General features: G+C 44.9%; 1 long non-coding RNA gene across 1 annotated transcript in view; it reads left to right on the top strand.

The window, feature by feature from the left end:
* Positions 1 to 21,021, top strand: part of LOC121816492 (uncharacterized) — a 251,071-nt gene extending 230,050 nt beyond the window's left edge. The window contains exons 3-4 of the long non-coding RNA XR_006056116.2: positions 17,368 to 17,795; positions 20,871 to 21,021. This is a non-coding gene — a long non-coding RNA (uncharacterized LOC121816492). The remainder of the gene's footprint in view (positions 1 to 17,367; positions 17,796 to 20,870) is intronic.
* Positions 21,022 to 21,624: the final 603 nt, after the last annotated feature.

Below are 21,624 nucleotides of genomic sequence, written 5' to 3'. Positions count from 1 at the left end.
CAGGAAACTCTGCTTTGGCTCCTTCTGCGCGCTTCCTCCGTTGCCCACCAGCCCTGGTGGATCTTTTCTCTCCTGTTTGTTTAATGTACTCCCTGTGTACTGAATGTTAACTTCCTTGGTGGCTCAAATAGTTAAGAATCTGTCTGTAATGCAGGAGACCTGGGTTCAGTTTCTGGGTCTGGAAGATCCTCTGGAGAAGGGCATGACAACCCACTCCAGTATTCTTGCCTGGAGAATTCCATGGACAGAGGAGCCTGTCTGGCTATATATAGTCCGTGGGGTCGCAAAGAGTCAGACATGGCTGAAGCAGCTAACACGACACTATATACTGGATGTTACCTCCTTTGCCGATCCACAAGGTGTGAGGGGTAGTGCTTTTAACCTGGAAATCGCACCTGAAGTTCAGAGCCCAGTCTGTTCGTCTTGGCCCACTGAGCCCCAGCCATCCCTGCTCTGTTCTGACTGTTTTTGAAATGGCTGTGAACAAGTGTGCTGTGCTGGGGCATTTCTCCCAGGCTTTGGAGAAACGGAAGCTCTTGTTGTGAAGTTGTGTTTGTAGTACTTCAGTCGCTACGTCCTGTCTGACTCCTTTGTGACCCCATGGACCTCTAGCCTGCCAGGTTCCTCTGTCCATGGGAATTCCCTGGCAAGAATATTGGAGTGGGTTGCCATTTCCTCCTCTAGGGGATCTTCCCAACCCAGGGATCAAACCCACATCTCCTGCATCAGCAGGTGGGTTCTTTACTGCTGAGCCGCCAGGGAAGCCCAAGGTTGTATTTAGTGATCCTGTAATCACCTTTGCCTTGGGAAGGAGGAAAATGGCCTAAGACAGTTTTCCAGTGTTGAATTCCTCCTTGGACCTGGCCCCAGCTACTTAGCATGTCCCATCTGGTCAGGACATACAGGCCAGTTTCAGGTTAAAGGCCAGCCCTCCAGGGCCTTTAGCTTGTCCCAGTAGCCTGGGCTGTATGGACACAGTGCTCATAACTTTATCTTAAATGCTTGTTGCAGCCCTACAATAAATACCTGTTGAAGAGTGAACCAAAATGAATGAATAAACTATTCAAATTTTGACCTTGTCTTCGGCGACCTGGGGGGCCTTGGGGCAAGTCACTTCACTTCCCCGAGTCTGAGATTTGTCAGCTATAAAATGGAATTTATAATACAGAGGGTTGTTAGGGAGATGAAACGAAATAGTGTGGAAATATCCAGCTCAGTTCCTGGTATACAGTAGGTGCCAAGTACGGCATTCCACAGTCAGGCTCAGACAGGGATGGACAATGTGTTTCAGACGGTTTCGTGCTCATCAGTCTCAGGGCATCGTTTCCTCTTTATCTAATCCTCCTGGAACTGGAAAAATGCAGCTGAAAACCATTGTTCTCACCACCCCAGCAACTCTGGAAACACATGCCTTGCTTATTCTCAGCCTCCTCATCTGCGAAATGGGGACACGGGAGTCTTGTGCAGAGAGCTGCACAGACAGCAGGCAAGGCCTCGCCCACCCCCGAGGACCCTGGAAAGAATGTGTGAGGGGTTATTTCCAGTGCGCTGGGCAGAAGGATGGCAGTTAGGAAGGATTAATTGTAATTACCTATTTATCTCTGAGATCTGACCTAGGAGTGTTTCTGTTCAAACAGTGGTGCTGAGCGGTGCTCAGCTAGGCATAAAACCTCCATCTGCTCCTTGGTTCGGGTTGGGGAGGCGTCCGTCTCTCAGCCTCACAGGCCTGCTGTGCTTTGCTGTCACCTTGAGTTGGTCACTTTGCAGAAACACCGGTGGTGGCTCGAGGACCAGCTTGTCTTTCACTTTTTGGGTGAGGAGCAGAGGGACATTTCTTACAAAGCATTCATAGACAGAGACTTGAGAAGGGACATAGTGGCTTCTAAGAAAATGTTAGGATTTGTTTAAATCATTGAAGTATTAGAGAAAAGGTGAGTGATTTGCTCTGAGGCTGCTGGGCTAAGGTGAAATATTAGAAGGAAAATATTTGTTGACGAGGTTCAGTTCAAAACATCCAGTTGTCTTTTAAGCCACAAAAATTTAGAGATGGCGGTGGGAAAGATGTTATGGCGGGTGCAAAGGTAGGTGGCGATGGTGAACTAAAAGCAGTTAAAGTAGAAGTGTCTTTATGAGTCCAAGGTCAGGTGAGAGAGACTCATCATGGACATTAACAAATACACCAGTCATCATGAAACGACTGACCTGGAACAAAGACTGACCTGGACAAAGTGAGGGCAGGAAGCCAAGATGGGCTACTTAGGTGGGGTGGTGGGAGGTTGCTTCCTAGAGGCAGCATGAGTCTTCCCTTTTTTGGCTGTGCTGGTTCTTAGTTGTGGCACGTGGGATCTAATTCCCTGACCAGGAATCAAAACTGGGCGCCCTGCATTGGGAGTGTGTAGTGTTAGCCTCTGGACCACCAGGGAAGTCCCAGCATGGGTCTTAATAGAGGGAAAGATATAAGCATATAAGGACAAGAAGTGGTCATTTGGGCCTAACAAGCCTTGGATCAAATGCCCTGAGAAGAGTCTGACTATGGGACTGGTGGGTGCAAGTCAGACTTGCTTAGGGATAGGCTGGGTGGAAGACTCAGATCCCAGTTTCCACTTTGTGAGCTGGAGGCCGGGCCCCTGGGCTGGGTGACCTCTGTCTCAGGGCCTCACTGTCCTAGTTAAGTCCATGATTAATTAAAGTAAGAGTATGAAAAGAAATGTGAAGAGATTGATTTTGGTTGAAATGCAACTTCTCCTCCTTATTCTTCTAATTTCCTGAAAATCAATGCCGTGTGCACAGTGACCACTGGAAAGAAGACGAGGAAAGCCCGTGGCCCATAGATGGCCGCTGGGCGTGACTGGCCAGTGTTACCCTCATCCTTCCCCTAGACAGCTGATGGGCAGTCTGCATCAGAAGGCGGCAGCCTGAGACTCTGTGACCAGTTCTGTGCACCCCCACAGCCACACCAGGAAAACGAACCAAATAGGTTTCCTCTGCCTGTTATCCTTCAGCTGAGATCTGACCTCCCTCTGTGGAGGTAGGTACATGCTGCAGCTGCTTCTATGGCAAAATATTCCTGCAAACAGTGAGGAGAACTTCTGTAGAGCCTACTGTGGTAGGCAGAGTAATGGTCCCCAAAGAGGCCCATGTCCCAATCCTTGGACACTGTAAATATACTACCTTCCATGGCAAGGGGAATTAATTAAAGTTGCAGATGAAATTAATGTTGCTAGTCAGATGTCCTGAAAATAGGGAGGTTATCTTGGATTATCTGGGTGGACCCAGTGTATAATCACACAGCCCTTGAAAATGGAAGGCAGAGCAGAGAGAGCAGCGTAGCAGCCCAATACGAAGTTGGCCCCACATCACTGGCTTTGAAGATGGAGGATGGGACCATGAGCCAAGGAGCGCAGGCAGCCCCTAGATGCTGGAAATGGCAAGGGTACAGCTTCTCCCTTGGAGCCTCCAGAAAGGGACACAGCCCTGCCAGTGCCTTGATTTTCGCCCTGAGAAACCTGTATCAGACGAAAATCTATAGGACTATAAAATGATAAATATGTCTTGTATGAAGCTACCAAATTTGTGGAATTTGTTACACCGGTTAGAGAAAATCGCACCTACCCTCTGCCTCTGTTCTCTTTCCTGAATTCCCGCAGATGCTTGCCGTCACGCACCCACTCATTCGTTCACCCACTCGCTTGTTCCTGCGTGTAACTCACGTGTTCCTATACTTTAGTTTCCTGTTTTGTAAACAGAAGTCAATGGAAAAGATTTCATGGAGTCTTTTTGAGGATTAAACAAAATGGGTAAAGGGCTTAGCATGTCGACAGACTCGGTGCAAGCTCTCATAATGTTAATTGTCTCTATTATTATTTTTTTTATTTTTCTTATTGCTCAGTCAGAAAACATTTCTTGGGCACCAAGCTTATCCAAGCTCTTCCTGAGCTCAGGCCGGTGCTTTCTGGATGGAAGAACAGGTTGGACGAGGGTCAAAGAGGGTTTTCCCCGAAGCCTCTCTCAGTAACTGTTTCACTGGTCGTTTCTACCTACAAGGCAGGCTGCTAGATTTAGTCCTGCCATTAGGCTCATGGCTGCTCGTGAACAAAACCAGAGTTCTCTTATTAGGGAGACAGGGAGATTGGATTTCAGGAGGAAACTACTCACATTTGGTAAGGCTTGGGAAATAAAGGGAGTTAGAATAGGCAATACTTATTGGAACCATTAGGTTCCAAGGCCTTCCAAGGTGGCGCTAGTGGTACAACAAGCAAGCAAGCCCAGCTGCCAGTGCAGGACATGCAGGAGATGCTGGCTTGATCTCTGTGTCGGGAGGATCCCCTGAAGGAGCGCATGGCAACCCACTCCAGTTTTCTTGCCTGGAGAACCTATGGACATAGAATCCTGGCAGGCTACAGTCCATGGGGTCTCAGAGTCAGACACGCCTGAAGTGACTTAGCATGCATGCATTAGGCACCATATCTTCTATATGTCTCCTTCTACTTAACCTTGAAACCACAAAGTTAGTAATCTCTTTCCCGTTCCAATGCGATGAAACAGAGACACAGCATCACACAGCGATAGGCGGGGCAGAATGGAACCCCTGGACTCCAAGAACACTGGACTCCTAAGTCCATGCCCATCTTTCTACCACTACCTCATCTTCCAGGTGGTAGACAAACCCGGCAGACTGAAATCCCCATTTCTTCTTGCTCTTTTACTCTCTGGCTTGACTGTAAAATGAGGTGCTTTTTCCCTGCAGGACACAGGCTGGTTTTCTCAGTTCGTTCCAGCACCTCTCCTTCAGCGTCGGGGGAACATGCATTCAGCACCCACACGACCCTTATCCCTGGGTGAGTGCAGCCAACAGGGAGCATCCCACATAGAGCCAATGCGAACACAGCCATCACCGCTGAACAGGGCTTCCGAAAGAAAAGCTGTCTCTATCTCTGGCTCTTGAGAATCCACGTGTCCTGTTAACATTTCCTTTGCAGCTTCTCTGGGCTGCAGGGGGCCGTGTCCAGCACTGCCTGACACATACCGAGTTCCTCCTCTCACCGGGGTGTTTCTTGCATCATCGAAGCCCATTTAGCCTTTCTGTTCATATTTCAAGACAACGTTTTGCTTCCTGGGCACCACAGGAGGGCTGAGCCCATCTCTTGTGAGCCAGTCACATGGAAAAACCCTTCAAGACACAGGCAAGGGGTTCTCATGGAGGGTCCATCTGTCTGAGCCAAGGTCTGCCATCAGTTGTCCTAACTGAAATTGAGGCACATTAATAATGACAGGACTTCCCAGCTGGTGCTAGTGGTAAGGAACCTGCCTGCCAGTTCAGGAGATGTAAGAGATACAGGTTTGATCCCTGGGTCAGGAAGATTCCCTGGGGGAAGGCATGGCAATCCACTCCAGTGTTCTTGCCTGGAGAATCCCACGTATAGAACAGCCTACTGGTCTACAGTCCATAGGGTCGCACAGAGTTGGACATGACTGAAGCGACTTAGCATGCACACACGCAATGATAAGACAGTTGGCCAGCAAATAAAAGGGAGCCTTTAGCTAACATTTGGAAATAATTCTGCAAGTAAAAATCGGATGAGTGATCAGGCCCAGTAGCTGAGGTGAAATCTCTTAGATGAAAGCAGCTGTGTTTTTAGATGCCCAAGGGTGACTGATGGTAGAAAAAGCCCTCGTGTATCTCCGGGATCATGTGTGTCTCTGGGAGCTGTAGGCAGGGGTCTCACAGTGTCCTTTCCTAACCCACTGTGGGGAGGGCCTCTGGGGCTGAGCTGTGAGCACTCGAACCACAGGACTGGAGACGCACCTGTGCCTTTCCAACTCCAGCGCTGTCATCCAAACAGCATGTTTTCCTGGCGTGGGCTTGAGAAATCTCACTCCTAAGTTAGATTGGCAGCCTGAATTATCAGCCGTCATTCCCAGACACAGGATGGCTGTGATGAGTAGACAAGGCAGGATGTGTGTGCTGCAGACGTGCAAATTGCCTTCACATACCTAAACCTCCCTCACTTGCTTTGTCAACATTTCCTCCAGGAGAGCAGTTAGGTGTCCTGTAGTTTTTCCTGGTTCTTTCTCTGCATGTTTATTTTTCATGCACCTGAAATAGAGTCCAAAAAAGAGAACAGGCAAAATAAAGTTGACTTGATAAAGTACTTACTATGAGTGCGGCTTTGCTCTAAGGGCTTTATAATAATTATATTGTTTCCTTATGGCGGTACGCTTATATCAAGTCCGTGGATTGAAAACGAAGGCTTGTAGAGATTATCCTGCCCAAGAACAGTCAGCTAGTAAGTCCAGACCCAGGATTCAATGCAGATTGGTTTAACTATGAAGGAATTCTTTGCCATTCACACTATATAAATTAGAAACCTCCAATAATCTACATGTTTACCCTCAAGTCTTAGGCAGTGGATGTTTCTTATTGTTTCCTAGAGGCAATACAAAATGCTACTGTACCTTTGAAGCCTTCAGATAAACATTAAATGGTATCTGATTAAAACTTTGATCAAAAATCCTGTTGCCATGTCCCCACATTGAAAACTAGAATTCCATACATGAGAGATCTGGTCCCTTCCTGTTAACCAGAACATTCAGCTCACCAGAGCATTAGGGTCCTGAGCATTCCAGGTAAAAGAGTTTTCTCTATAAAAAAAAAAAAATGTGATGGTGGCTCAGAGGTTAAAGCATCTGCCTCCAATGCAGGAGACCCAGGTTCGATCCCTGGGTCGGAAGATCCCCTGGAGAAGGAAATGGCAATCCACTCCAGTATTCTTGCCTGGAGAATCCCATGGAGGGAGAAGCCTGGTAGGTAACAGTCCATGGGGTCGCAAAGAGTCAGACACGACTGAGCGACTTCACCTTCACATTTTGGAGAAGAACTCCCAGACTGTGTTTTGAGAAATACTCGGGAGTTAGTGGCGGCTGTATCTAATGACGGAGGGTCTTCATTCTGTTCTCTCCTTTCTCTTCAGCTTCCATGTCCTGTCTGGGAAGGTGGGAGGGGAATAGAGGAGGAAAATTATTCATGCTTCGTTTTTGCCTTTTACGTGTCTGCTCGCTTCATGGGCGGGAGAGGAGACGGTACAGAATCCACAAATCGCAGCGGCAGTGGAGTGTGCTCTGATCCGCTGGTGGCTTCCTCTTCTACACCGGGCTTCCCATCTGATAAAGAGGAGGCTTGAGTTAGCCTGCTCGCAAGTCAAAAAGCCCTTCTGTGGGTTGCATCTGCTGTTTCCTCTTCACTTCCCCCTTCCTCAGGAAGGGACAGTGTGAAGGGATCACATGTCTACATATCATTTCATCTCCACACAAGTCCTCCAGGCTAGGGTTTCGGCTAATTTATAGACAAGGAAATTGAGGCTCTGGGCATTTAAACGGCTCATCAAAAGTCATGTGGCAGTGGGAGAAGAAGAGGGTGGGATGATTTGGGAGAATAACATTGAAACAGATATATATATAACCATATGTAAAATAGATAGCTAGTGGGAGTTTGTGTGATGCAGGGAACCCAAAGCTGGTGCTCTGTGACTGCCTAGAGGGATGGGGTGGGGAGGAAGGAGGGAGGGGAGTTCAGGAGGGAGGGGCCACCTGTATGCCTGTTGCTAATTCATGTCCATGTATGGCAGAGGCCATCATAATACTGTAAAGTAATTATCCTCCGATTAAATAAATATTTTTGAAAAGTCATGTGAACAGTAAGTGGTGGAGCTAAGCATTAAGTCTAGGCATTTCATACCTGGTAGGAGTTGGGGTGGAGAAGGAAATGGCAACCCATTCCAGTGTTCTTGCCTGGAGAATCCCAGGGACGGGGGAGCCTGGTGGGCTGCCGTCTATGGGGTCACACAGAGTCGGACATGACTGAAGTGACTTAGCAGCAGCAGCAGGAGTTGGGGTCTTGTAAGAGGCTACAGTTTCCAGCAGGGAACACTGGTGCAGAAACTCTGCCCCACCTGGGGGTGGGGTGTCCAACGGTATATCCTGGCTTTGTCCACAACCCCCACCTCCTGCATCTTCAAGAGAAGCAATTTGTTGCCTATAAAACTCAGAATAAAGTTTTAGTTATTAAAAAAATGTATTTCACTCAAATGTTATAAATAAGGCAAAGGGGATTGAATGATTGAATGTTAAAAAATAAGCCCCTTAGAAATAAATGAACATTTCATATTGTGCTTCATTTTGGTTTCATGAGCTCCAAAATAGCACTTCAAAGTGATTAATGTTTTCTTTATTAACCATAACTAAACCCAAGTGAAACCTCACTCTTTTCTCTCACAAGTTTCTTAGATTGAGGTTAGTTCACTTTTTAAGAGGAACCCCTTGAAAGCCACTGGAGGCAGTTCAAAGTGGTAGAGAGAGTATGCCCTTTGTGTCAGGCAGACTTGGGCTCCTATCTCGGTGCTGTGACTTCCTAGCTGCATGGTTCTGGAAGAATGAGCCTTAGCTTCACATTATAATATGGGAATTTCAATGTGAGCCTCACAGAATTATGGCAATCTGTTACCTTGGTGGCCCCCAAAGAGCCAGGTCTCCTGGCAGCCATGAGATTTGAATCTAGGCTGTGTTTATGGCTTGTTTTAACCAACAGAATGTGGTAGAACTTCCAAGAATACTTTAGGCTTTCTAAAGTTGTGATTCTCAAAAGGAGCCTTTTTTGGCCCCTCATGTGACATTTGGCAATGCCTAGAGACATTTTGTGTGTGTGTGTGTGTCCCAGTTGGAAGAGTGCTACTGGAATCTAGTGAGCAGAGACCAGGGACGACGTGAGACATTCTGCAGCACACAGGATAAGAGTCTGCCACCCCGCTATGGACCATAGCCCACCAGGCTCCTCTGTCCATAGCATTTTCTGGCAAGAATACTGGAGTAGGTTGCCATGCCCTCTTCCAAAGGATCTTTCTGACTCAGGGATCAAACCTGCATCTCTTAGGTCTCCTGCACTGGCAGGCAGGTTCTTTATCGCTAACACCACCTGGGAAGTCCAACAAAGAATGATCCAGCCCCAACTGTCAATAGTGCCAAGGTTGAGAAACCCCATTTTCCCATAAAGGCTTACACTGGGAACTGGCCCTCAGTCTCCATGTAAGAAAACCCATTACCTTGTTGGAAAAACCATACAAATATGCTCCCTGGAATTGTTGAGGCCACAGAGAGAAAAAGAAGCCCTCAGACTCCCTGGAGAGAGGGAGAGAAGGCTGGCCATCTCATCACGCAGCTGAGCTCAGCCCATTACAGCTTCCTTAGCAGCGAAATACAGCCAGTGAGAGATAACCAGCAAGACCAGCAGAAGAACTTCCCAGCTGAGCCCAGCCCCACTGGCGGAATCATGAGCAAAATGGAAATGTTTTGTTTGTTTCAGGCTAGGTTTTGGGATGGTTTACATCAGTGGATAACTCAAGCGATAGCATGTATGAAAGGAAACTAGAGTGTCTCAACCAATATAGGAGTCCTTCAGCAGGGGATGCTGTGATGTGTCAACCAGAGTCCCTCTTCAGGACTCAACATGCATTCCCCCCAGCTGCTAACAGTATTGATGGCTGACAGTTCACAGTCGAGGGCTTCTGTGGGATTTGGCTTCTTTTGAAAACAGTTGCTTCATCCAAGCTCAGAATGCCTTCCCTGGGATAGCCCACATCAGATGGAAGAAAGTCCTGGAACCCTTGCCTTCAAGTAGGTCAACAATGAAGGGTCATCTCCCCAGTAGTGCTCCCCGGGACCACTGCTGAGATTGCAGTTACTCAGCCCCTCCCTCAGCTGGCTCCAGCTTCTGTCACCTCTTCCAGGTCTTAATCTTGAGGAAGCTCCTCCCGAGAGTCTCCTGTCTGCAGATCTTGATCTCAGAGTCTCTTTCCCAGAAAGCTGACTTGGAATATCTTTCTTCTTCCTGTTTTCCTCCCATCTGGATATTTTTGCCCTAAGACCTCCAGGACACAAGATAATTTGGCTAAGAGCACATCCCGGGGCACTGAACCAAACCACCATCCTTGTTCCATCACTGGCTTTGGGGGGCGGGTCTCTGTTAAGTTTCAGTTGCCTTGACAAGGAAGAAGCAAAAAGCCATGCCCTGAACATGACAAGAGATTCAAAAGTTTAAGTGTAACTCTGGGAAACTTATAAATAGCAAAGAAACACAGGGAAACATATTAATCTTCACCAGAAATGCAAGAAGTGCAAATTAAATCCACCTTGAGATACCATTTTACACTGACTAAATTAGCAGAACAAAGTAAAAATAAATTCAAATAAACATTGCTGGTGACATTGTGGTGAATATTGGGTCCTCTTAATCTGCCGGTTTAAATATAAATTGCTCAGCACTAGAAAGCAATATGGCAGTACACAGTGGAAGCTGTAAATATGCAGTTGCCCTCTGGCCCATTAATAAGAATGCATCTGAATAAATTTGTTTAAGAGAGGTTTGGGGATTTAAATTCTGATCTCTTAAATTTCACCAGGCTGAAAAACAAATGTAGTGTAAATAAATATGTACTGGATAACAAGAAGCTAGAACATAGAATTGGAAGATTGGGAGATCTGTATTATATAAGAGAAAAAAGAGCAGTGTTGAACATGTGGTATTGTTTCTTGGAGCGTAGTCTTTTGTCTACCGTTATCCGGGTGGCCTGGGGTGTTGTTAACAGGTGCAACTCTGAGCTTGACACCAAATCTCATGTAGCACAGTATATGTGAGTTGGGCCTGGGGACCTGCATTTTAAGTGAATTATCCAGGTGTCCATATGCCTCCCACATATAACAGTTCTACATTGAAACAATCCGTTTATGCCTTCTTTTGGAGGGGTAGAATTGGGAGGGACATTATCTTTTTCAAATTTTCTGTGGTTATTTTGTTATGTTTTTATAATTGTTAAGAGGAAAAAAAATGTAATTTTCCTCGTGCACTCTGGAGAAAAGTCGTTTTAATTATAGGTGTCTTAACAGTTCCTCATTAAGGGGCATAGCTTAACCTCATCCACAGGGGTAGGTTAAGTATCAAGAGAGGAAAGGCTTGCACTGAAGAAAAGGAGCATTCTTATCATTATTCATCTTCCTGGTATTTATGATATATTTAAAAATCTTCCATTATTAACCACTCCCAAGTCCCCTTGGGTTCTGTGTCAAGCACACTGTTAGCTCCCAGCTTGGGAGGTTGGGATGGTTGGAGCCGTATCACTGGGCTTAGGGAGAGCTGTTCTGAAGGTTGAGGCAGATATATTAAATCCCAAAGCTTAAAAATTTTGTACTCTTCCATCTGGAGAGGGGCAGAACACCCACAAGACAGGCATACCGCCGGCATGGAATTAGGAACACAGGCAGACACATCAGATTTAGACCATGTCACTCCCTCCTTTCCTTGTGGAGTCATTAGCACACCGAGATAAATCCAGTGTACATTTCTGTCTCAAGACCTTGTTCCAGTGACTGTGTTTTTAGTATTTATTTATTTCTTTGCCTGTGCTAGGTCTTATCGCGGCATGTGGGATCTTTAGTTGCAGCTTGCAGACTCTTAGTTTTGTCACGTGGGGTCTAGGTTTCTGACGAGGGATGACCCAAGGCTCCCTGCATTGGGAGTTTGGACTCTTAGCTAGTGGACCACCAGAGAAGTCCTTCAGTGACTATTCAACTCTGTTAGCCTAGCAAACTTTCTGCTCTAATATTTTAGAAAAATATGTCTGGCTTTGTCAGAAGCGTTTCTTTTTTAAAGTTGGTAGTTCTGCATGTGAAATGATGTTAAATTTGTTTCATGGTATTCTGGTCTGGGCTTCCTTGGTAGCTCAGTTGGTAAAGAATTTGCCTGTAGTGCAGGAGACCTGGGTTCGATCCTTGGATAGGGAAGATCCCCCTGAGAAGAAAATGGCAAACCACTCGAGTATTCTTGCCTGGAAAATCCCATGGACAGAGGAGCCTGGCGGGCTGCAGTCCATGGGTCACAAGAGTCTATGAATTTGAAGAATTGATTGAATAAACATATATTGATATTTCTGTAGCAGGTTTATTTATATGAAATACTTACTTGAATCTCACTGTATGTTTTTAAATTAATTTTGACTGGAGTATAGTTGACTTATAATGTTGTTTAGTTTCTGCTGTACAGCATAGTGAATCAGTTGTACATACACATGTATCCTTCTTTTTAGCTTATTTTCCCATATAGGCCATTACAGAGTATTGCGGAGCCTTCCCTTTGCTCAACGGTAGATCCTTATTAGTTAAATATAGTCGTGTGTATCTGTCAATCCCAGTCTCCCAATTTACCCCTCCCCCTTCCCTTTCCCCCCTGGTGCATCTTTAAGCTCCGTATCAGAGGAACATGGGTCAGGGAGACTTTTCAGAGGTGAGCCCTCAGTGCTGGTTTATGTTTCCTCATTCCCAGCCCTGTTATTGATGGGAGGGAATGAAAGAGGATTAGAAAGCAGGTGCTATTTATGTGTGCATGCGTGCTTGCACACACACACACACACACACACGCACATGCACACACGCCATGAAAGAGCCTCAAAAGGACAAATGAAGAATACTGTGAAGAAACATTATGAGGTTATGGAAGGCAAATACTGATGATGATGAAATCGAATGAGAGAGGCAGAAACGTCCATTTCCATCTCTGTTACGTCTAAAGAGTATGAAACAAATGTCTGTCCTTGGGTATATGTGAGCTGGGACCTGGTCACTAAGGAACCAAATGGCTGTAGGGGCTTTGACTTCAAATTAAGTTGTGTAAACCTTGGTGTCCAGAGAAGTCTCAAAGGTTTTGCTTTTTCTAATGAAAGAAATAGTGATTAGTAAAGGACATTTCTCTTAAGATGGATTCCTATGATTGAGATTTTACCAAGCGGATTAAGGATAAGTATGGATAGAAAAAGGCATTTAACTCAATATCAATCTTTATTTTCTTTGTATCTTGCCCTATTTATAGTAGCATTTAAGCAGTACATCAAGAACTGCTAGTTAAGGTAACTATGGTCAAATGTCCTAACTAAAATGGCCTTTTTAATTTAATATTAAACTATTCAATTGAAAAAACTCATGATTGTTTTCTGAATCTGGTAAAACGTGTGTCTTGTAGTTTAGACCATGGAGCTCATCAGGGAGACCATCTTTCCCATCTGAAAAGCCAAACAGAACGGCAGTAATCGTGTGACAGTAGTGCTGAAGTCTTAGGTCACTTAGTTCTAGGTACGTGTGTGCATGTCTTTTCTTCCTTCTTCTAAAATAGTTTACGTTTACTTATAAATATAGATTGCTATGATACAATATTTTAAAAACATAAAAATCTGAATATTATCATCAGTTAAAACAGGGTATACAAGGATCATTTATTGAGTTTGTCTTTGTGTTTAGCTATATGTTTGAAATAGTTTCCTTCTAAAAGCAAAAACATAAGCAGAAAAAGTATCTGGACAATATATAAATATATGGTAGACTGCCTGTGTGTGTGTCACAGGTAGTAGGCAGAGTGTTTGTTTTATAGGAAGCAGCAGAATTTTTGTAGAGGGACAGCTCATAAATATTTTCAGCTTGGTGGGCTATGCAATGATCTCTGTTGCAGCTACTCAGCTCTAAAAGCATCCATAGAGAATACGTTAGTGATTGGATGTAATTGAGTTCCAATAAAACTTTACTTACAAAACAGATGGCAGGCCAGAATCGGTTGTAGTTTGCCAATTCCTGGTTTAGAGAGGGTACTAGGCATAATGTGTATCATTAGAACTGTCTTTTCACACTCACCATTTTACTTAAGAGGAACCCAAGGCCCACCCAGATGAAGTGACTAACCCCAAGACACACTGCAAAGCACCATATTTCCGTGCTGTTCTCTCAGTCCCTGTAACAGAGTGGAAGCCAAGTGACAGCTCCCTCCATGGAGCGGAGGGGGCTGGAGGAGGGAGGGGAAGGGCAGAACAGAGTGACAGTGCCTGTAAAGGAGCCCCCGAATCTCTTCTCCCTGATGGTCACTGGGGCTTGTCTGCATTTTGTCCATGTTTTCATGCTTGGTTTTCAGTGGTGGAAGAACCACCAGGCAGGGAGGCTTGGAGCTGCCATCCACTTGGTTCTATGGCCTTGGAGCAGTCACTGCTCCTCTCTGGTCTTCGTTTTCTTTAACCTGTAAAATGAGGGGCTTGTCTTGATGATCTTGAACTCCCATTCTGTTCTCGAGTTTTTCTTCAAGTGTATTCTTCAGCATCTTCCCCATCAATCCCCAGTGATTCCTGAGTTGGGATTTACTCTGGCCTTGGAGGCAGAGGGGTCAAAAGTTAGTAGCCCCACCCAGGTGTCACCAGGTTACCTGTTTTCTCTGCTTCCCTGGTCAACTCATTCCCCTCAGAGCATCCCAGAAACCCTGATGGCCTCATGGCTTCTCGGGCCCAGAGCTGATTACCATAACAAAGGCACCCACCTGCTCACAGAGCCTTTCTGTTTTGGGCTCTGAACTGCTGAGCTGGGCATTTTACCAACTCAGTAGTCTTGCTTATAGATTTATCTATCCCTTTAGATTCTCCACTTCTCTCTGAACTTCTTCACAGTAAGCAGTTTTATAACAAACCAGGCCCTGGCTTCAGCATACGCTGGGCCGGGCTAGATGCGGCCCTCCTGTGGACTTGTTCCCGGTGAGTGCTTTATTGCCACTCGTCCGTATATTTTTGCCAAGGACTCAGATTGTTCTTTCTCCACTCCAGGACTTGCATTGCTTAAGTTAATTTTAATTTAATTCTAGTTCAATTTTCTTTTTAGAAAATATGGTGCAGGAATCGGAGTACTGGACTAATCTAGAGACCTGGCTTTAAGTCCTGTTGGCGTCACGACTTAGATGTGTTACCTCAGGCAAGTTCTATAACCTCTCCCAGCGGCCCCGGCACGCTGTTACTCTCCAGGTGATTCTAATGAGCAACCAGGCTTGACAGCCACAGGTTTTAATCATCCAAATGATAATCACTGATATAAACACACATTTCAAAAGGACTTAGCAATGTGTTGTGCTATTACTTTTGTTGTTTATTTCTATTTAAAAGAAAGATACCAAAATCCTGTACAAATAAATCCCCAAGAGAAATGAAACGAGCAAGTGAATAAAATGAAGCAGTGTGATAGGTGACCTATAATAAGAAATATATGTTTTGTTTTTGTTCTGTTTCTGGCTCAAAGCTTGGACGTTCTGAGACATAAGACCAGTGAAAGTATCTTTTGCTGTGATGTTTGGTCTCTTGTCCTTTATTCCTGAAAGGGCTGCAGAGTCATAAAGGTGAAACGAGTATCTTCTTATTCCTAACAATTCTCTTTCAACCACACCTAGGTTTTGTTAATGAGCTTACGTCTGAAAATCCCCTAGAACTAAGGGAGATGATTGGCAGCCCAAAGCTGGTTGCCTGGGGAGCCAACCATGTGATTGGAGAGTTGGAACTTCCAGTCTTGCCCCCGATCTGCTGGGAGGGGGAAGGGGCTGGAGACTGACGTCAGTCACCATGGCCAGTGATGTACTCAATCATTCCTGTGTCATGAAGCTTCTGCATGAAACAAAAGCCTGGGTTTGGAGAGCTTCTGGTTGGTGAACAGGTGGAGAGTCCTGGAGGATGGCTGGCTGGAGAAGGAATGGAAACTCTGTGCTTTGCCCTATGCATCTCTTCCATCTGACTATTCCAGAGTTCTGTCTTTCTATGATAAAAGTGTAATCTAGTAAGTGAATGTTTCTCTGAGTTCTGTGAGTTGCTGTAGCAAATTAAACAAACCCTAGGAGGATGAGATGGCTGGATGGCATCACTGACTCGATGGACGTGAGTCTGAGTGAACTCCGGGAGTTGGTGCTGGACAGGGAGGCCTGGCGTGCTGCGATTCATGGGGTCGCAAAGAGTCGGACACGACTGAGTGACTGAACTGAACTGAACTGAGGAGGGGTTTGGGGTTGTTGGAACCTCCACTCTGTAGCTGGTCGATCAGAAGAACAGGTGACAACTTGGGCTTATGACTGTCCTCTGAAGGTGGTGGGGGAGTCTTGTAGGACTAAGCCGTTAATCTGTGATACCTGACGTAATCTCCAAATTGATAATGTCTTAAATTGTAAGACACCCGGAGGTGATGCAGAACTGGCCTCAGAATCTTACACAGCCCATCCTGCAACATATTTTAGTTTTTGAAATTTTTCTTTTCAGATATACAACCTTTCTAGATTAAAATTTGGATCAAGTAATTTAACCACCCAATAGCCTCATGGGAGTAGATTAAATGTGTTGCCAATTTGTTTAATCCTGTGGAAATTCTGAGTGTTGAGGTTGGTGGCACCATTTTTCAAAGTGAAGCAATTAGAGCTTAAGAAGACAAATCACTGTAAGGAAGTTTCTGTCACTGCGAGTGGAAGTGATGAACCAAGCATCAGAGTCAAGGGCACTTTGCATTAGATCTTCGCTGCTTCCTGATCCTGCCACATGGAGCTTAAAACCCCATCCTTCCAAACTGCAGATGACAAGTGAATAATGCTAACAACGGCAGTAATATCACAGTAGCGTCTTATGTGATGTCAAGTCTTTAGGATGCTTTTATGTATTTTAGAGAATCATCATATTGAAATCACAACCACAGATGTGACTACTAGGAGGCTGTCCTTAATATAAAGGTAGAGCTACTGAAGTGACTTTGCCTGCTTGCCTTACGAGTCCTAGTAGGGAGGCTCTTAGGGGATGAGTGCTGTAAACACATAGTTGATAAAGTTATCAGGCTCTCCTATTGTTACTCTACACAATGCCGAGAAGGACACTGGGTCACTGACTGCTTAAGACACCACCAGGGAAGACATAAATTTACCAAGTGACCCAGCAAATCCACTCCAGGATACCTAACAGAGAAATGCAAACACTTCTACACAAAGACTCACACACCAGAGTTCATGACAGTACTAGTTGTGATTGCCAAAAAGTGGAAACAGCACAAAAGGCCTTCAACATATGAACCAGGTAGACAAAATATGGAATACCCACATGAGAGAATATTATGTAGTCATAACAAAGAATGAAGTACTGATACTGGCTACAGCATGGGCAAATCCAAAAGAGCATTATGCTGGTTGAAAGCAGCCGAATGCAGAAGACTGTATAAGATATCTTTCCCTTTATGTGAAATACCCAGAAAAGGCAAATCTACAGAGACAGTAAACCAATCAGTGGTTGCCTGGGGCTAGGAGGTGGAAACAGGGATTAATTACAAATGAGCATGAGGATCTTCTGGAGCTGATAGAAAAGTTCAAAACTGGAATTGTAGTCGTGGTTGCATGCTATATAGGTTAACTAGGACATAAATCATTGAATTGCACACTTAAAATGAGTTAACATTATGATATATACGTTCTATTTCACTAAAGTTGTTTTGTGTGTGTTTGTTTTTTAGGAGCCCATCAGGAGTATGACAGCAAAGTTGGTGCAGTTCAGACTTTGACTTCTCTTTTTATCACCAAGATTGTTTGGCAGAACATAGGAGGAATTCCAGCCCACAGGGAGTTGCCCCAGAAATTAGATTCAAGGGACATGTTCAAACCAATCTGCAGCCTATAAATTCATATGAATATACTGATCTTCCCAGAAACAAGGAGGTTCATGTCATCCCACCAGGGCTTCGACTTGCTGCACTGAATAACCAGGAACTGACTTTCTGGTGATGGCTGGATAAAAGCACTGGGTGATGGATGGGGTCAGGGATGTTTCACAACAGCCACTCAGGAGACTTGGGAACCAAACCAGCTGTTTACCGGAGAGGCTGTTCATGGGCCAGTTTGCTCCTGTTCCCAGATCCAGTGACCCTTCTCCTGGATGTTGCAGGTGAGTATTGCCAAGTCTGTCCCTCTCTTTCTGCTTTACCACTTTCCATTCAGACAATTATTATTCTGTTCCAGCAGTCTTTCTCCAAGCCAGCCCATTGTGCAGTATTTTAGGCTGCTTTGTCCTTCTGTATGATGGCATTACATATCTGTCTTCTTGAACCTTCGGTGTGGTCATACTGACCCACCTTTGTGAGAGTGAGGTGCGACTGCAGAGGCCAGTGCTCCCAGGACCCCCAGAGGTCCTCTTCTAGCCTCTGGAGATGCCTGCCATTCCTGTGGACAAAGCAGCACATGCAGCAGCTGAGTTCATTGGTTTGAGCCTGATAAACTTCCTGCTCTCTTAATGTAGATGGAGCAAACAGCTGCCTGTTCTCAACGTGGGTTCAGTATTGGAATGTCCTAGCATTCTCCCTGCACATGAAACCCCAGTCCCTCCAGCTTCCTCCTGCTCCTTCCTCATGGAGTTGGATACAAAGACTGGCATAGAACTGGGTGATCAGTGTGCGGCCGTTACTGTCCGTTGTGGGTGGGCCAGTCTGACATGTGTATGTCGCATCATTTCTGCCCCTCTCATCTCCTTGAACTGCCCATGACTCGGATTAGGATCCTTGATGCTGACGGGGCTGTCTGCATGTTTTCAAATTAATTAGCGAGCTTTGGCTGCTCCTTGGGAAGGGTCTGCCAATGCACTGTCCCCCAGCTCCAGCCCTGATCCCAACCTTTTACTTGATCGATAGTACTCGCCATAACCTTAGCTTTAGAATTGGATGAACCCTATCTCAAATATGAGAATACAAATCACTTAACCATGATGGCTGACACAACTTCATTGCTAATATTATTATTACACCTGTACCTTTAGCCACTATTTTATCCTAACCCTAATGGTATGAATCCTATCTTCAGATTTTATTTTAAAAAATCCCTTCCTTTGTTGAATGCTTAGAAAGTGAAAAAAAGAAGGTGAAGTCGCTCAGTTGTGTCCGACTCTTTGCGACCCCATGGACTGCAGCCTCCCAGGCTCCTCCATCCATGGGATTTTCCAGGCAAGAGTACTAGAGTGGGTTACCATTTCCTTCTCCAGGGGATCTTCCCGACTCAGGGATTGAACCCGGGTCTCCCGCATTGCAGGCACTTTACCCTCTAAGCCGCCAGGGAAGCCTAAGTGTCCTATATCAGAATATCTCTCATCTATCAATCAGTTTATCTATAGATTGATGATCTATAACTCTCCAAAACAATTTCATTAGCTGCTAAGCTATCTTCCATCATCTGCCTATCTTCCAACCCTGCCTATCCAGTCTAGGGTTTTTCAGTATAAACACTGTGAACATTTTGGGCTGAATGATTTCTAGGACTATGTCCTGTGCCTGTAGAGTGGGTAACAGGATATTGAACCTCTGGTCAATAGACTTTGGTAGCTCTCCTCACCCAAGTCGTGTTGTGGCCATCAAAAATATCTGCAAACAATGCCAAATGTCCACTTGGAAGAAGGGAACAGAATCAGTCTAGTCTTTCATTTATCCATTATTATTTTACTGCTTCTTTCTAGAAGGTACAACATAAAGACTCTTCTCATTTTACAGATGAAGAAACTGAGGCTGAGAATTTAGGTGACTTATATAAGATTGCATAATTTTACATGATTGATTTGGGTTATAAAATTAGATTTGTCTTATTTTAAAGCACCTATGTTCTCTCTATCATACAAGGCTATTTTAAATTAGACACCATTATCACCATTTGATCCTCAGTGCCATTGTTCTCCTTTATTCTCAATTTAAAATCATCCTCAAACTTAAATCTGACCCTCAAGCCCAAACATATGTCTTCCAGCCAAAACATAGGTGAAGGTATCTACACCCCAAACCTCCATTCTAATCCTGTCCTCAACTCAAGATATTACCCTATTCCCAGCCCCAGTTCTTAGTTACTTTCTTTTTTTTAAAATTGATTTATTTTTTACTTGAAGGATAATTGCTTTATAGAATTTTATTGTTTTCTGTCAATCCTCAACAGGAATCAGCCATAGGTATACATATGTCCCCTAAATCTGGTTTCCCATCATCCCAGACGATGAGAGTGTTAACCTGAAGAGTGCCCTCCAGTGGCAGTGAACCCAGTGGCCATAGATAAGCTTGTTTGCAGCCAGGGACGTGTATATTGAGTGAAGTCGCTCAGTCGTGTCCGACTCTTTGCGACCCCATGGACTGCAGCCTCCCAGGCTCCTCCATCCATGGGATTTTCCAGGCAAGAGTACTGGAGTGGGTTGCCATTTCCTTCTCCAGGGAATCTTCCCGACCCAGGGATCGAACCCGGGTCTCCGGCATTGCAGACAGACGCTTTACCGTCTGAGCCACCAGGGAAGTTGACATGTATATTACTCCATTCTAAAGAAGTAGGATGCAGATGGTCCCTTCTCTGCTGATCCACTGAGTTTGTGTCCATATAGGCCCTGTCTGTCGCAGACCCCTTTAGGTTGGGATATTTGGCAATTCCCAACAGTGGAATGCTTCTGTTTGCCCTCTTCAGTGACAGGCTACCTCTGAAAAACTGAGCAAATGAAGAAGAGGTTTGAAACCAATCCATTGGCTTCTCAGAGCCTGACATTTGCTTTCAGCTTCTTCCCAGCAGTTTTGATTTCTACCCCAATACTCTGAGGCCTATTAGATGGCTGACAGCTTCTGGCCTCCATGTCCAGAATTCAAACATGCAGAGACTTCTTCTTTTTTTTTTTTTTTTTACGCAATTAACAGTGATGCTTGGAAGAGATGGCAACAAGCTGAAAAAAATTAATTGAAAACTTAACCTTCAAATAAAAATACTTAGACCTTAGGCATCCATTTGTAAACAGTTTATGCTGTCTGTGTGCATTTTGTTATATTATTTAAGTGTTTTCTACACCATTTCTGATTAATATAGCCATGCTATTTTCCAGTCCAGTCTCCTTAATAAATATATGTGTCAAATATCTGTTTCCTCCCCTGAATGCAGAGGCTTTTAATTCCCCTTGTTTGCATGTGCTAACTGGTTGTGTAATGAGATTAACAGCTCTGTCTTTTTCTTTCTGCAGATTTTTAGAAGAAAAGCCAGTGGGCTCCCAGACTAAGTTAAAAAAGGTACCTTCTTTAATTTTGCATATTGTTAGCTACAATCCGGTTGCTAATGTTTGTTTTATTTCCATCTGTCAAAAGCAATGCCAAAATACATTGTGTTTGCCTTGAGTTGGCTCAATTAATCCTTCTCTGGAAACAGTTCTGTCATTTCATGTTTGGTTAAGGCCCTGATTCAGTAGCTACCAAACGAGGGCCAGTGCACATTTAATACAGCTTTCTGAGAAGTGGAATATCTGCTTGACAAAAGGGAAAGGTGGGGTAGCGCCCTTATAGGAATGTCGATCTGGAGCTAGCCCCATCGCTCCTGTGGGTACAAACGTGTGTTTTAGCTTGATCCTGGGGAGCTAAAATAATCCAGCAGGCGGATCACACTATGAGAATGGCTTGGTGGGGACTCAGTCTGGAGCAGACCACTCTCTGCCCAAAGGGCAGCCTCTGTCTAAGTCTTGATGATGGTGTATGCGTCAGCCAATGCTGCTATAATGAAATACCACAGACCGGGCAGTTTAAATGACAGACATTGATTTTCTCGAGGTTCTGGAGGCCAGAGTCCAAGATCATGGTGTCAGCAGGGTGGGTTTCTTCTCAGATCCCTCAACCTGGCTTGTAGGTGTGGCTCGTGTCTTCACATGGGCTTCCCTCTGTGTCAAAGTCTCCTCTTTTTATAACCACTGGTCATACTGAAACGGACCCACCGTAATGAACTCTTTT

Source organism: Ovis aries, chromosome 14 (genome assembly GCF_016772045.2).
Source record: "Ovis aries strain OAR_USU_Benz2616 breed Rambouillet chromosome 14, ARS-UI_Ramb_v3.0, whole genome shotgun sequence".
Classification (NCBI taxonomy): Eukaryota; Metazoa; Chordata; class Mammalia; order Artiodactyla; family Bovidae; genus Ovis; species Ovis aries.
Note: the sequence above shows the minus strand (reverse complement) of the source record. Positions and strands in the feature narration are given on the sequence as shown.